Raw genomic sequence first — 16612 nt, 5'->3', positions numbered from 1 at the left:
CTGCCTAGAAGGCCAGCATCCCGGAGTCGCCTCTTCACTGTCGCAACCTCATGATGGGTACAGGGAATTCTTCGAGTATCATGTAGTAGCCTAAACCTATCGACCTTACATTGAGCTGGGTGAATGGAATATGAATGACTGTCATCCAATATGCTGTAATAGAAATGAGGCCGTGCTCCTCATTTTATCATCCTCATCTTAAACGGCACTGACCGCCACTGGCACAGACTTCAGTTCAAAGTCTAGTTTTGATTTACATTTGATTGAGTTGTCAACGAATGTGAATTCAATGTGAAATCAACAAAACATTTCACCATGTCATTGATTTAGGTTAAAAGTTGGGTGAAAAATGACAATGCCCTTACGTTGATTTACTTTTTTCAAATGTAGCTTCACTCACCGTGGAAATCTGTCATCACATTTTTGGGGTTGAAATGTGGAAACAAAGTTGATTCAACCAGTTTGTGCCCAGTGGGATAGTAAAGCAGGTAGCAGGTACCTTGATAAGAAACCCTGTCCACAAGTGAGGCAGTTTCAGGGTTGATGGCTGACCCATTCTATTTTTATGGGTGGCTGACCCAGGTAAAAACCAGGGAGTAGCCTGGTGTAGGTTCCTTGGGAAAGTCAGACCCACACAGGCGTTAAACAGGTGTCCAATGGCGCTTTTCATAACAGGTGTGTTAACCCCGGTGTCCTGGCTAAATTCCTAATCTGGCCCTCATACCATCATGGCCACCTATCATCCCCAGCTTCTAATCCCCCCTTTCTCTCCCCTGTAACTATTCCCTGTTTTTTTTTATTTAACTTTTATTTAGACAGGTGGGTTCACCATTGAGACCAGGATCTCATTCTCAAGGGATCCATGTGAACCTGAACACACAACTCAGTACAACATAAAGCAAAATATCAACATCAACTCAATAAGATGAATCAAAACAAACACAATGTGCACATTACCTCACTCAAAATTGATCTAAACTCTCCAATGGTGACAAGCGAGTCTAGCTTCAAGGTGGCCTGGAGGCTATTCTACGAGCTGGGAGCATAAAACCTAAAAGTATTTACTCCAGCTCAGTGGAGACCCGCGGGACCTCCAGAACCAGCCAGTCCAGACACCTGGTCTGAGCATTTCTGGACCTACAATTAATATGTGAGCTGAGGTGGTGGGGGAGTCTCTGAAGAACAGCTTCATGTACAAAAATGTAACCAATGCTGGGCTCTTTTGGTAGTCAGAGACTTCCAGCCAATAGAACTATACAAAATGCAGTGATGTGTATGAAAATCGTCCTCCAGTGATAAAACCCAGTGTTGAGTCATAGACTAAAGGTTTTAAAACAGAGGCTGCCACATGCATGTAGAATATATCACCATCATAAAGTACTGGGAGAAGTGTTGCTTGAACAATCTTCCTTCTTTCCAAAGAGAGGTAGGATGTATTACTATAAAATAAACCAATATTAATTATCTGCTTTTTTTCAATGTGTATTTGAAAGGGAGCTTATCGTCAATCAAAATCCCATGTACTTATAATGGGGAACTTGCTCAATGTGGACTCCCTTTAAATGAACCAGATTTGACCTTTCAGACACGTCACATGATTTGTATCTGATTTCAACCACCTACAAAGGTGGCTTGAAATAGCCGATTCGAATTGGATATGCGAACAAGGCTTGAGTGGTTTGCGGAATGCTAGCTGCATCCACATACATTAATTTGTAAAAGCCTAACGAATTATCAAATAAGCCTTACGTAATGCAACACTCTCTTAGTCCTCCATACAAAAAAAGGTTTATTTCGCGGACATATTTTGGAAGGAGTAAATCCTCTCGCTTTGCCTCTTCCTCTCTGTCCATGCTCCGCATTCAGACGTAAATTGAAAAGTATGTATGATACTTCGATGTGCATGTGATTTGCATCCGGTCATGTAAAATTGTAATTATAGTGGCAATGACTGCAGAAAATAGTCCGCTAGATTCGTTATCGGTCAGTAGTTTAGCTAGTTAACCAGTTAAATTTGTTTTATAAATCTCAAAACACTGCGTCTGGTTTCGAATAGCGATTCATACAGTGTTATAGATGTGCAGTAGCAACAAGGATCGTGTGAGATGAACTTTAAAGAGCATTATTTAATTTTGAATCAAATCTAAGTGAAAGACAAGCAGACAAAACGGATTTGTATACAATAGCACAGCAGACTTCGTTGGTTTTCAGCTTCTGGTTTCACCCGCACCCATTTCGTTTGGTATACAAAACACAGAGAAAATGGCGGAATTTGAGGACTAAGCACTGCCAAAACAATGCAGGAGAATCGAGATGAAGAGGAGCCCCAAGATACTGATGACTAAGCCAGTCAAGATGCAAGACAACGCAAGTTTTGAGGAAAAGCTCATTGAAGAGGTAAGAAGGTACAAAAATAAGACTACTACTAGGAACGTCGAATGTTCAGGCTGCTGCACACTGGTAGAAGTGGGGAGCCGACTCAAATAATCGATTATTCGGCTCCAATGTCTGCGTGTAAAACATCAATTCCGCTAGGTATCACTCCTAAGATTCACTATTTTTGCAACCAGGAAACGATTTTACTTATTCTACTATGAGAACAAACTCTCGCATCTTTCACAGCAAATACATAAAGAGCGGGGCATAGGTCGGAATGTTGGCCTGTCAACTGTGTGTCAGCAATCAACAGATGTAGGCTATAGGCTATCGCAATACTGTATTTCACTATTTCTTCGCTTGCAATGTCTCGCGCAAGTTCGCGCAAGCTATTCTACACGCTACATACCGAAGACACAAACACACACTAGAGCGGATCCGGGCAGGCAGTTACAGTCAGAACCGTGCATATAGGCTATATCTTGGTAATATGTATCTAGCAATGCCTCGTAAATTCACCAAAAGTATATTAAAGTATACATTAGGCTATCAATGAGTACGGCTAAGCTATTCTTCATAGTGCGAGTTAATTGAAGTTGAACATTGCCAAATGCATCAGTTTAATTTGGTCTAAATGTGCAATAAAAAGTATTGTATAAAGCTTATGTAATGAAACCCTGGCTGGTGGTTGATGTCCTAGGTCAACCCTGGAGAAATATAAGTCTTTGCTATGTAAAGCTCAGCCTTATCTCAGCTCACTGGTCACCATAGCAACACCCACCCGTAGCACGTGTTCCAGCAGGTATATCTCACTGTTCACCCCCAAAGCCAATTCTTCCTTTGGCCGCCTTTCCTTCCAGTTCTCTGCTGCCAATGACTGGAAAGAACTGCAAAAATTGCTGAAATTGGAGACTTATATTTCCCTCACAAACTTTTAAGCATCAGCTATCTGAGCAGCTTATTGATCGCTGCAGCTGTACACAGCCCATCTGTAAAGGGCCCATCCAATCTACCTACCTCATCCCTATATTGTTTTTATTAACTTTTTTGCTCATTTGCACACCGGTATTTCTACTTGCACATCTATCACCCCAGTGTTAATTTGCTAAATTGTAATTACTTTGCTACTATGGCCTATTTACTGCCTTACCTCCTTATGCCATTTGCACACGCGGTATATTGACTTTCTATTGTGTTATTGACTGTACGTTTGTTTATTCCATGTGTAACTGTTGTTGTTTGTGTCGCACTGCTTTGCTTTATCTTCGCACGGTCGCAGTTGTAAATGAGAACTTGTTCTCAACTGGCCAACCTGGTTAAATAAAGGTGAAATAAAATAAAAGGTGAAGAAGCCGGATGTGGAGGTCCTGGGCTGGCGTAGTTCCACATGGTCTGCGGTTGTTAGATATTACTGCACTGTCGGAACTAGAAGCACAAGCATTTTGCGACACTCGCAATAACATCTGCTAACCATGTGTATGTGACCATTAACATCTGCTAACCATGTGTATGTGACCATTAACATCTGCTAACCATGTGTATGTGACCATTAACATCTGCTAACCATGTGTATGTGACCAATAACATCTGCTAACCATGTGTATGTGACCAATAACATATGCTAACCATGTGTATGTGACCAATAACATCTGCTAACCATGTGTATGTGACCATTAACATCTGCTAACCATGTGTATGTGACCATTAACATCTGCTAACCATGTGTATGTGACCATTAACATCTGCTAACCATGTGTATGTGACCATTAACATCTGCTAACCATGTGTATGTGACCATTAACATCTGCTAACCATGTGTATGTGACCAATAACATCTGCTAACCATGTGTATGTGACCAATAACATCTGCTAACCATGTGTATGTGACCAATAACATCTGCTAACCATGTGTATGTGACCAATAACATCTGCTAACCAAGTGTATGTGACCAATAACATCTGCTAACCATGTGTATGTGACCAATAACATCTGCTAACCATGTGTATGTGACCAATAACATCTGCTAACCATGTGTATGTGACCAATAAAATGTGATTGGATTTGATGCCGGTTGGACGGACTGCTACATTTTCTAAAATAACGTTGGAGGTGGCTTATGGTTGAGAAATGAACATTGAATTCTCTAAACAGCTCTGGTGGACATTCCTGCAGTCATTTTCTCTCTCTGTGGATCTAACCTTAAGTTCTGGAAACTGGTTAAAGACCTGAAGAATAAACCCTCCTCCTCACATCTGCCCATGTCCCTTAATGTTGATGATGTGGTTGTTACTGACAAACACATGGCTGAGCTCTTTAATCACCACTTCATTAAGTCATGATTCCTGTTTGACTCAGTTTCTCCCTGCAGGCAGTCACTGAGTCTGAGGTGCTAAAAGAGCTCCTTAAACTTGACCACAGAAAAACATCTGGGTCAGACGCTTTAAGGTTGCTGCCCCTATCATCGCCAAGCCTATCTCTGACCTTTTTAACCTGTCTCTCCTTTCTAGGGAGGTTCCCATTGCTTGGAATACAGCCACGGGTTGTCCTTTATTTAAAGGGGGAGATCAAGCTGATCCTAACTGTTAAAGGCCTATTTATATTTTGCCCTATTTATCAAAAGTGTTGGAAAAACTTGTCAATAATCAACTGACTGGTTTTCTTGATGTCTATAGTATTCTCTTTGGTCTGCAGTCTGGTTTACGCTCAGGTTATGAATGTGTCACTGCAACCTTAAAGGTCCTCAATGATGTCACCATTGCCCTTGATTCTTAGCAATGTTGTGCTGCTATTTTTATTGACTTTGCCAAAGCTTTTGACACGGTAAACCATTCCATTCTTGTGGGCCGGCTAAGGAGTATTGGTGTCTCTGAGTGGTCTTTGGCCCTTTTTGTTAACTACTTATCTCAGAGTACAGTGTATAAAGTCAGAACATCTGTCTCAACCACTGCTAGTCACCAAGGGAGTACCCCAAAGCTCGATCCTAGGCCCCATGATATTCTCAATTTACATCAACAACATCGCTCAGGCAGTAGGAAACTCTCCCATCAATTTATATGCAGATGATAGTCTTATACTCAGCTGGCCCCTCCCCAGATTTTGTGTTAAATGCTCTACAACAAAGCTTTTTTAGTGTCCAACAAGCTTTCTCTACCCGTAACCTTGTTCTGAACACCTCCAAAACAAAGGTAATGTGGTTTGGTAAGAAGAATGCCCCTCTCCCCACAGGTGTGGTTACTACCTCTGAGGGTTTAGAGCTTGAGATAGTCACTGGAATGAGCTGCAACAAACACTCAAACTGGACAGTTTTATCTCTTCATTCAAAGACTCAAACATGGACACTCTTACTGACAGTTGTGGCTGCTTTGCGTGATATATTGCGCTCTCTACCTTCTTGCCCTTTGCTGTTGTCTGTGCCGAATAATGTTTGTACCATGTTGTTGCTACCATGCTGTGTTGTCATGTGTAGCTGCCTTGCTATGGTTTCTTATGTGTCTCTTTATGTAATGTTGTGTTGTCTCTTTTTTTCATGATGTGTTTTGTCTTAATATATATTTTAAAAATATTTTTATTTTTAATCCCAGCCCCTGTCCCTGCAGGAGGCCTTTTGTTAAGTCATCATTGTAAATAATAATTTGTTCTAAGCTGACTTAAATAAAAAAAAATGTAAATCATGACAATTGCACGCTCCCTCAATTTGAGGACATCTGTGGAATTGTGTTGTGCTACATTTACATTTACATTTAAGTCATTTAGCAGACGCTCTTATCCAGAGCGACTTACAAATTGGTGCATTCACCTTATGACATCCAGTGGAACAGTAGTGCATCTAAATCTTTTAAGGGGGGGGTGAGAGGGATTACTTTATCCTATCCTAGGTATTCCTTAAAGAGGTGGGGTTTCAGGTGTCTCCGGAAGGTGGTGATTGACTCCGCTGTCCTGGCGTCGTGAGGGAGTTTGTTCCACCATTGGGGGGCCAGAGCAGCGAACAGTTTTGACTGGGCTGAGCGGGAACTGTACTTCCTCAGTGGTAGGGAGGCGAGCAGGCCAGAGGTGGATGAACGCAGTGCCCTTGTTTGGGTGTAGGGCCTGATCAGAGCCTGGAGGTACTGAGGTGCCGTTCCCCTCACAGCTCCGTAGGCAAGCACCATGGTCTTGTAGCGGATGCGAGCTTCAACTGGAAGCCAGTGGAGAGAGCGGAGGAGCGGGGTGACGTGAGAGAACTTGGGAAGGTTGAACACCAGACGGGCTGCGGCGTTCTGGATGAGTTGTAGGGGTTTAATGGCACAGGCAGGGAGCCCAGCCAACAGCGAGTTGCAGTAATCCAGACGGGAGATGACGAGTGCCTGGATTAGGACCTGCGCCGCTTCCTGTGTGAGGCAGGGTCGTACTCTGCGGATGTTGTAGAGCATGAACCTACAGGAACGGGCCACCGCCTTGATGTTAGTTGAGAACGACAGGGTGTTGTCCAGGATCACGCCAAGGTTCTTAGCGCTCTGGGAGGAGGACACAATGGAGTTGTCAACCGTGATGGCGAGATCATGGAACGGGCAGTCCTTCCCGGGAGGAAGAGCAGCTCCGTCTTGCCGAGGTTCAGCTTGAGGTGGTGATCCGTCATCCACACTGATATGTCTGCCAGACATGCAGAGATGCGATTCGCCACCTGATCATCAGAAGGGGGAAAGGAGAAGATTAATTGTGTGTCGTCTGCATAGCAATGATAGGAGAGACCATGTGAGGTTATGACAGAGCCAAGTGACTTGGTGTATAGTGAGAATAGGAGAGGGCCTAGAACAGAGCCCTGGGGGACACCAGTGGTGAGAGCACGTGGTGTGGAGACGGATTCTCGCCACGCCACCTGGTAGGAGCGACCTGTCAGGTAGGATGCAATCCAAGCGTGGGCCGCGCCGGAGATGCCCAACTCGGAGAGGGTGGAGAGGAGGATCTGATGGTTCACAGTATCGAAGGCAGCCGATAGGTCTAGAAGGATGAGAGCAGAGGAGAGAGAGTTAGCTTTAGCAGTGCGGAGCGCCTCCGTGATACAGAGAAGAGCAGTCTCAGTTGAATGACTAGTCTTGAAACCTGACTGATTTGGATCAAGAAGGTCATTCTGAGAGAGATAGCGGGAGAGCTGGCCAAGGACGGCACGTTCAAGAGTTTTGGAGAGAAAAGAAAGAAGGGATACTGGTCTGTAGTTGTTGACATCGGAGGGATCGAGTGTAGGTTTTTTCAGAAGGGGTGCAACTACAAAACTCCACATTTTAGTGGCCTTTTATTGTCCCCAGCACAAGGTAGACCTGTGTAATAATCATGCTGTTTAATCAGCTTCTTGATATGCCACACCTGTCAGGTGGAGAGATTATCTTGGCAAAGGATAAAATTCTCACTAACAGGGATGTAAACAAATTTGATTTCAGCTCATGAAACATGGGACCAACACTACATGTTGCATTTATATTTGTGTTCAGTGTAATTATTAAATTAGATGTGCTAGATTAGGGTTGGAGTGAAAACCTAAAGGATGGTAGCTCTCTACAAACAGGGTTGGAGAGCCCCGTCCTAGGCAACAGATCGCAAAGCAGCATCCCCGCTCAACTTTCTGGAAATGGCAAGTTCACCATAAACACAGTCAAGTGTGAATACGGTTCAGCAGCTCAAATCAGCAGAATGTATGGCATTGTTATTAGGAAGGACGACATCTACCATGGATGGATCACTAAAAATATATTTATGATCACACTTCATCAATAAAAATTGTATAGGGAGACCTATAGATTTGGCGGCCAAGCACGAGTTATCAGTGAGACATGACATTGAAATATTTTCACGCCTACGATGAAAACCTCCAGGCTTCCGTCATAAGTCAATTAAATTTGAAAAAAAAAAAAAGAATTAGAAGGGGCAGTTTGGAAAAACGAATCCTTTGTGAATCATCCTCTGGAATAATACACATGCTTGGATAATAATTACAAAACCAACATCTCTAATAATAACCGTCCAAATAGGGCTATAACACGGCGCATCGGTTTGAGTGTGTCAAGAACTGCAACACTGCTGGGTTTTTCACGTTCAACAGTTTCCTGTGTTTATTAAGAATTACTCCCCATCCAAAGGGACATCCAGCCAATGACAGGCCAGTGGTCGAAAACGGGTAATTGATGAGAGGACAAAGGAGGCTGACACTGATCATGCAGAGCAACCGACAGGCTACAGTTAGTCAACTGGCAATCCAGTACAACATTGCCCAAAGACCCATCAAAGAATGCACAACTCGTTGTACGTTGACACGAATGGGGTATGGTAGCCGACAACCTTAGTTCCACTTCTTTCAGTAAAAAACATTGGGACCCTTTGTTTGAATGCGGAACCTATGTTTGAATGCCACAGGATATCTGAACATCATTGCCAATCAGGTTCATGGCAGCATTGTATCCATCTGCGACTAGATTTTTTTAAATTGCGGAATAATGCCACAAGGCTAGGATTGTCCAGGAATGGTTCCACCAACATGAGTGAATTCAACTTACTGCAGTGGCCTGCCCAGTCATCAGATCTCAATCCAATTGAGCATCTGTGGGATGAGATGGAACGAGCTATTCAGAGTAGAGATCCACTACCAGCCAACTTGACACAACTGTCGGGAAAGCATTGGAGTCAACACAGGCCAGCATCTCTGTAGAAAGCTTTCGACAACTTGTAGAGTCCATGCCCCAATGAATTGAGGCTGTTCTGAGGGCAAACGGGTGTGCAACTCAATATTAGGAAGGTGCTCCTAATGTTTTGTACCCTCGGTGTGTCTGTATACGATGGTGTAAAGACATAATGGAAAGTATATGAATAGATAAAGTGTTTACAGCAGTAGTTATAGAAGATGAGCCTTGGCTAGAATACGCATGCTATTGATTACAGTTGAACAAGCTAATCAGTACCAGTTTAGAGGGGCCGCTTGGTAAATGTTGTGTGCCGTTTTATAACGTATTCATTTATCAAAATATTAGCAACCAAGAGGGTGCACAATGTCAAAACTCTTGGTTGCATCGAAGCTAGCAAAATATAAGTAATCTGAACACAAGTGTGACACGTATGTGGAGGGAGTCATTTTTATGTTTGGTCTTTCAAAATATCACAACTTATTTCTGCATGTATTGATGATGATTTTGGACGTTTATAACTGGTGTTCTGACACTGGGCTATAAATCTAAAACCGATGACAACCGGAAGCGGCAACCGTATCAATTTCAACTTATGTTTTAGGAATATAAATGCCAATTTTAACATTATATTCAATATGATTCTACTTAATGATGTAAAAACTACTGAATGAGCCCTACAACTTGCTTTGATTTATAGATTTCTATGATTTTTTTGTTGTGAAAATACATTTGTCAACTTATACTGTCAATGAACTTTCTCTAACCTAGATCACTAGTCTATGGTGATCTCTAGGCCTAATGACAAACAAATTATCATTATCATGTTGATACTGTTAGGTATTTCAAACGATTACACCTAGCTACTACTGTAAAATAGCATAAGTTATTTGTTTATCTATTTATTGTATATGCTATCTATTCTAATTTGGACTTAACTGTATCAAAGTAGGCTATTTTATGTATTACAAAATGTTGTTTGAGAGAACAGAGACGATAGGCCTACTAGTAATTATGCTATTTTAAATGTATTTCCAGGTAGAGGAGATGGACACCTCAGAAGACCTGCAAGATGACAACCTGATCGAGCGGGACCTCTTCCACAGTTCTAATAATGAACAGCAAGATGGATATTTTGTAGTTAGGAGGAATGTAATATTAGAACGAACAAAATTCAACCAAAGACAACAAGAAGCAGGAGAGACAGCTGATGATTTTATCTCTGCACTTCATTGTTTGTCAGAACATTGTGGTTATGGAGCTCTGCTCAGTGAGATGATAAGAGACAGACTAGTCATGGGCTTATGTGACAGAAGACTGTCTGAGCAATTACAAATGGACCCAGAACTAACACTTGATAAAGCTGTCACACGCATTCGTCAAACTGAACTTGTGAAAAAGCCAGAGGACCTGCCGGAGTATACCTTCAAAGTTGCCAGCAATGCAGCAAATGTAGAGAGTGTGCTTTCACATAGCAAACAGCAATTCCCAGCTAATACCCAGTGCCAATCAGAGAAGAATCAAAACTCAGAAAGACCACAACAAACCCAAACAACACAGGAGAAAGAAGAGGAGCCCGTAGATACTGATGACTCTGATGATTGGATCGATGGTTTCAGTCCTGGAGGAGAGAAGCCACACTACTGCTTTGACTGCGGTAAGAGCTTTAGAAAAGTGAGGGATCTTATAAGACACCAGAGATCACATACTGGAGAGAAGCCTCACCACTGCCCTGTTTGCGACAGAAGTTTTGCTCAATTAGATAAGCTTAAATTACACAAAAAAATGCATATGAAAGAGGAACATGTCACACAGACGGAAGAAACTAAACTGAAGGTAGACCGTGTGCACACACAGCAAAGAACCGCCAGCAGAGGCAGGCAGAAGACTAAAATGCGTGCAGAAACACCAAGAAAAATAGTCCAGTCACAGCCAGGAAAAGAATTGTCTTGCAAAAGTTCAATTAGAAAGAATCAACACTCAGAAAAACTGCGACAATCCCAAACAATGCAGGAGAATGAAGAGGATCCTGAAGATACTTCTGATGACTGGACCGAGAGTTTCAGTACTGTAGAGAAGCCATACATCTGCTCCGACTGTGGTAAGAGCTTCAAACAAGCGAATCGTCTTATAAGACATCAGCGAACACATACAGGAGAGAAGCCTTACAACTGCCCTGACTGTGACAAAAGTTTTGCTCGATTAGATAATCTTAAATTACACCAAAAAACACATATGAAGGAGGAATGTAATTTCCGCTGCTCTGACTGTGTGAAAAGCTTTGTCCGACTGAAGCAGCTTGAAAAACATCAGCTAACACACAAGAAAAGTTTTGAAAGACACAGGATACATTTAAGCAAAAGAAAACAATTTCTCTGCACAATTTGCGGGAAGGAGTGTCGCAACATGAAAATACACATGCGAATACACACTGGAGAGACACCGTATCACTGCACTGAGTGTGGGAAGAGTTTTCCATATACAAAATCATACCAAAGACACATACTAACACATAATACCTCTGGAGAAAGAGCAACCTATCCTTGTTTGGAATGTGGAAAGTGTTTTACTCGCAGAGATGGCATGTTGAGACACGTGAGGAGGATTCATACTGGAGAGAGAAATCATCAGTGCAAAGACTGTGGAAAGCGATTCTTTCGAAAAGAGACCCTGAAGAGACACATGCTAGTTCACACTGGAGAGAAACCATACCAATGCTCTGTCTGTGGGCAACGCTTCTCCCAAGATGGAGACAGAAAACGCCATGAGAAGAGGCACTACTCTGGTGTCTCAAATTTCCTCGATTTATAATGCAGAAGTGGTGGAGGTACAGTAGCCTAGTGGTTAAGAGCATTGGGCCAGTAACCGAAAGGTTGCTGGTTCAAATCCCCAAACTTACTAGGTGAAGAATCTGTCGGTGCCCTTGAATAAGGCACTTAGTCCTAATGGTTCCTGTAAGTCACCTTGAATAAGATGTCATGTAAATTGTGTTTGGCATTGCAGGAAGTGGGAACCTACCTAATCACTGTGACTTGATAATCTAATAATCTGTTAACTACAATGTTGGTGGCCTGGAATTGGCACCACAGACTGTTGAAGACACTCACAGACGGACTGTGTATTACTGTCTTCATAGCAGTATTTATTTTTTTCAAAATCAAGGGTTGTAACCAGTTCAGGGAACCGGACTTAAAACATGGAAAATAACTACATTATTTGAGTAACACTAACTGAAAACGAAAGTGATCTATACTGTTCCGGAACAGAACCATTATTTTAAAAGTATGGGAACCAGTTAATAACATTATTTAAAGTTTTCCAGTCCCACAAAAATCGCAAACAAAGCCCATATGCAAAGCCATCTGTCACTCAAACTTATTCCAGCGCCTGCCTGCCAGTTGGAATTCTTTGCCAGTGAGTGTGTGTGTGTTTTGGAGACCTGCCCCTCCCATCTGAAGCATAGGTTACTGTAGACTACTGATGACGTAACAAGTGTAATTTTTAAAAAAAATAGGCAGAGCTGTTTAATAAAATTATGGATTGATTTATACAATTGGTCAGAACAGTGGAGAAAAAAAGTAATGTTCAGAACGAAATGATTGGAAAATAATTTCAGTTCCGACCCATGTTTTTAAATATATATATATGTATATGTGTATATATATGTGTGTGTGTGTGTTCAAATATCAATTAGAACAATATCTTCAAGGACACAACGTTAAGTCTGATATAATATAAGCAATTTTGGTGCCACGATTACCATTTTCCCATTCACTATAATGACGGATCCTGTTTCCTGGAAACAGCCTGCAGTAATGCCGTCGGCCTTGAACTTCGTGAGCAGGGTGCAATTGCGGCCTGCAATTCGGGGCGTTCGAACCCCTCTTTATACTTCTATTTGTACATTTTTAAGTTACGAGAGGCAGGGGCGCTCCAGTACATTAGATGGCATTAATGCACAAAGGCGTTGGATGCCAGCCGCCGATAAACCCCACAGAAGAAGGGAGGGGACGACCGGTAGCCAGGGGACGACCGGTGGACAGTGTCCTTCGCCTCCACCTGTTCTGTTAACGATGGTCCCAATCACATTTCTGTTGAGTTCTGTTAACGACGGCGAGGGCAGGCGGGAGCGAAGGACACTGTCTACCGGTGTCGCTAGCTAGTAAGCAGGACTCGGGTATACAGCAGGCCGCTAGCTGAGATGCGGGGCGACCGGGGCACTGTACTTCACCCCAGCCTGTTGGGCACCGTTTTCCTGCAATTCTGTTAACGGCAGTGAAGGCAGGCGGGACACAAGGACACTTTTGGACTTTCTATACTCTGCATTCAGACAAAGTGAAAACGTCTGTAAGCACTTTACGACATTTAAACATGCATGTGATTCGCATATCCAATGTTTATTTGACCTTGGTCACCACCATACAGTTGCGCACACACACACCATATAAGTATTTTTGTGCATAGGATGGACTGGTTCTGAAAGGTAAGAACAAATAATGTGGTAAGCTATGCAATAGGAATATCTACACAGGAAACAATGGCATAGCATCTATACAGGGATATTCACATAACAGCATACATACATGAACATCTCGCAGAGAGCGAGATAACTAATTACTTTACAGGCGAGATTGATGGCGAGCTCTGATCTGTGACTGGTGCCACAGAGTAATCCATTTTACTGCGCATGCGGGAGCGCTGAAGACAGTCTGAAAGTTCTAGAATCTCTGGCCGTGACTTAACACTAGCGTGACCTTTGAAAACGCAGCGCTAAAGTGCGCATACAGACTAGAAATGAACCAACTCTAAACAATAACATCTAATGCAAAACACATGAAATACAAGCACTTATAAACGACATGGAGTATCTGAAATGTACATAAACTGCAGCAGTACTATACAGCTACAAATGTAACAATGGAGGTTGGTGGCACCTTAATTGGGGAGGACAGGCTTTTTGTAACGGCTGGAGTGTAATCAGTGGAATGGTATAAAATAAATCAAACACACGAGCTGTGTTCGAATACCCATACTAACATACTTAATGAATATATACTATATACTATTAGTTCATTTTAGTATACTGTAAACGAACGGTATTGTTTCAGTTGAGCGTACTAGAACTTCGCCTGTCTACCGGACGTTGATGCAGTTGCTATGCAACCTCTTGCTAGCTTGTTAGCATAACAAATGACTAGCTAACATTTTAAGAATCAGAGTAGATAGCTAGAATGAACAATGTCCATCGACACGCACAACGACTATAGTACTTAGCGAAGAATAATGTCAATAATCAAGTCAAACGTTAGTAGTTAGTTAGTTAATATACTGCCTGGCAAGTTCGATGTATTAGTAGCCAACTAACGTTAGGTAGCTAGCTAACATACCGGTACATACTGCTGTAATCCTATGCGGTTCGTAAGGATAGCGTAGCTAACAAATTGTCAGGCAACATAATGTGTAATGTTACTTATTTGAAAAGTCATTACTTTATTACATTGCTCAACATTTTCTTAAAATTGTTCAGAATTAGATAAAGCAATGAATTTGTATTTTGGTGTATTTAGTACGACATCCGGGAACTTTTGGCATACTAACTATGACCAATAAGCATACTATATACTCAATTCACGTCACAAAGAGTATGGTTAGTGCAGTTAGTATGAGTATTCGAACACAGCTACGGTTTCCATGTGTTTGGTGCCATTCCATTTTCTCCTTTGCAGATATTATTAAGAGCCGTCCTCCCCTCAGCAGCCTCCACCGAATTAGGCCTCAGGTAATTGCTTTCAGTCAATCACCATAACATAGCATTAACCCTCTCTAGACAAACCCCACAACTCACTTATTGGATGCACAAACAATCTTCCTCAAACACACTGATAACCCTACCGGCATCCAAACTTGCGTCTTCGTCTGCCGAATTCAGATGACCATCCTACCCATGCTGGATTATGGAGACGTAATTTATAGATCGGCAGGTAAGGGTGCTCTCGAGCGGCTAGATGTTCTTTACCATTCGGCCATCAGATTTGCCACCAATAGGACACATCACTGCACTCTATACTCTTCTGTAAACTGCTCATCTCTGTATACCTGTTGCAAGACCTGCTGGTTGATGCTTATTTATAAAACCCTCTTAGGCCTCACTCCCCCCAATCTGAGATATCTACTGCAGCTCCTCCACATCCAACACCTGTTCTGCCAGTCCACATTCTGTTGAAGGTCCCCAAAGCACACACATCCCTGGGTCGCTCCTCCTTTCAGTTCTCTGCAACTACTAGCGACTGCAACGAGCTGCAACAAATACTCAAACTGGACACTGGACACTTTCATCTCAATCTCTTCATTCAAAGACAATCATGGACACTTACTGATAATTGTGGCTGCTTTGAGTGATGTATTGTTGTCTCTACCTTGCCCTTTGTTGGGCACAGACAACAGCACAATGTTTGCACCCTGTTTTGTGCTGCTACCATGTTGTGTTCCTACCATCACGTGTTGCTGCATTGCTATGTTGTCATCTTAGGTCTCTATGTAGTGTTGTGTTGTCTCTTCTAGGGTTGCACATTTTGGGGAGTATTCAGAGGTGGAAACTTTCTGTGGGAATTAAGGGGAATATATGCAAATTAATATCATTTAAATGTAGATGTTTTTCTGCATTGGATATATTTACCATATCATATGGAGACAGAAACATACACCTTTTAGCTTATCATAAGTAGACATCATTGCAAATGATTAAATCCTTCCAATAGAAATAAAAACAACTATTTAGTTATGAATTGAACTTAATTTAACTAATTAAATGAGTTGAATCTTCACATGTGATGATTTCACTGAACAACAAAAGGGAATATTGAATGATCCCCAATGATCCATCGCATCTCCCAAAAATGTTTTCAACATATGTCTGTAAAATGATAGTCTAGAAACTAAAGCTTTGGTTGTCTTACTCTCAGGCTTCCATGTCTTCTCCCTGGACCTCCTCAATGTCCACCTCTTGAACATCAGACTCTGAGGCCTCATCTTCACTGTCACTTTCCAACCTTTTTGAGGATGTCAGGGTCAAAAAGCCTCAAATTTGCCCGGATGGCTACCAATTTTTCAACCCTTGTATTGGTCAGCCTGTTGGGTGCTTTGATGTGTGTGTTGTGTCTCATTAGTGTGCAAGATCTTGAGAATCAGCTCTACATGTGATGGAGGAATGCACTGTACCTGCAGAGGGTTGCAATTCCATTGAATTGGGGATAGTTTAAACAAAATATACCACAATACCTAGAATTACCTTATGTATATCCCACAAAAAAAGGTTCACTGTTGTAAGCTATTTTTTTATATGAATTTATGCAAAATTCCCCAAATTCCCGAACTTAACTTCCCATTGGAAAATTACCGGAAAGTTTCCGACCCTTTGCGACTCTACTCTCTTCTCATGATTAATAAACTATAGTTTTGTCCTATATTTTAATTTATTTATATTTTTAATCCCAACCCCCATCCTCACAGGAGGCCTTTTGCCTTTTTGGGAGGCCATCATTGTAAATAAGAATTTGTTCTTAACTGACTTGCCTAGTTAAATGAAATA

General features: G+C 42.0%; 1 long non-coding RNA gene across 1 annotated transcript; it reads left to right on the top strand.

Moving 5' to 3' along the window:
- The first annotated feature begins 1666 nt into the window (after window positions 1-1666).
- Window positions 1667-15809, top strand: LOC115132473 (uncharacterized). Its single transcript, XR_010465115.1, has 2 exons — window positions 1667-2397; window positions 10063-15809. It is a non-coding gene; the product is annotated as an uncharacterized LOC115132473 (long non-coding RNA).
- Window positions 15810-16612: the final 803 nt, after the last annotated feature.

The sequence above is a fragment of the Oncorhynchus nerka genome, linkage group LG2 (genome assembly GCF_034236695.1).
Source record: "Oncorhynchus nerka isolate Pitt River linkage group LG2, Oner_Uvic_2.0, whole genome shotgun sequence".
NCBI classification, from domain to species: Eukaryota; Metazoa; Chordata; class Actinopteri; order Salmoniformes; family Salmonidae; genus Oncorhynchus; species Oncorhynchus nerka.
The sequence above is the reverse complement of the archived record's forward strand: the minus strand, read 5'-3'. Positions and strand labels throughout refer to the sequence as shown.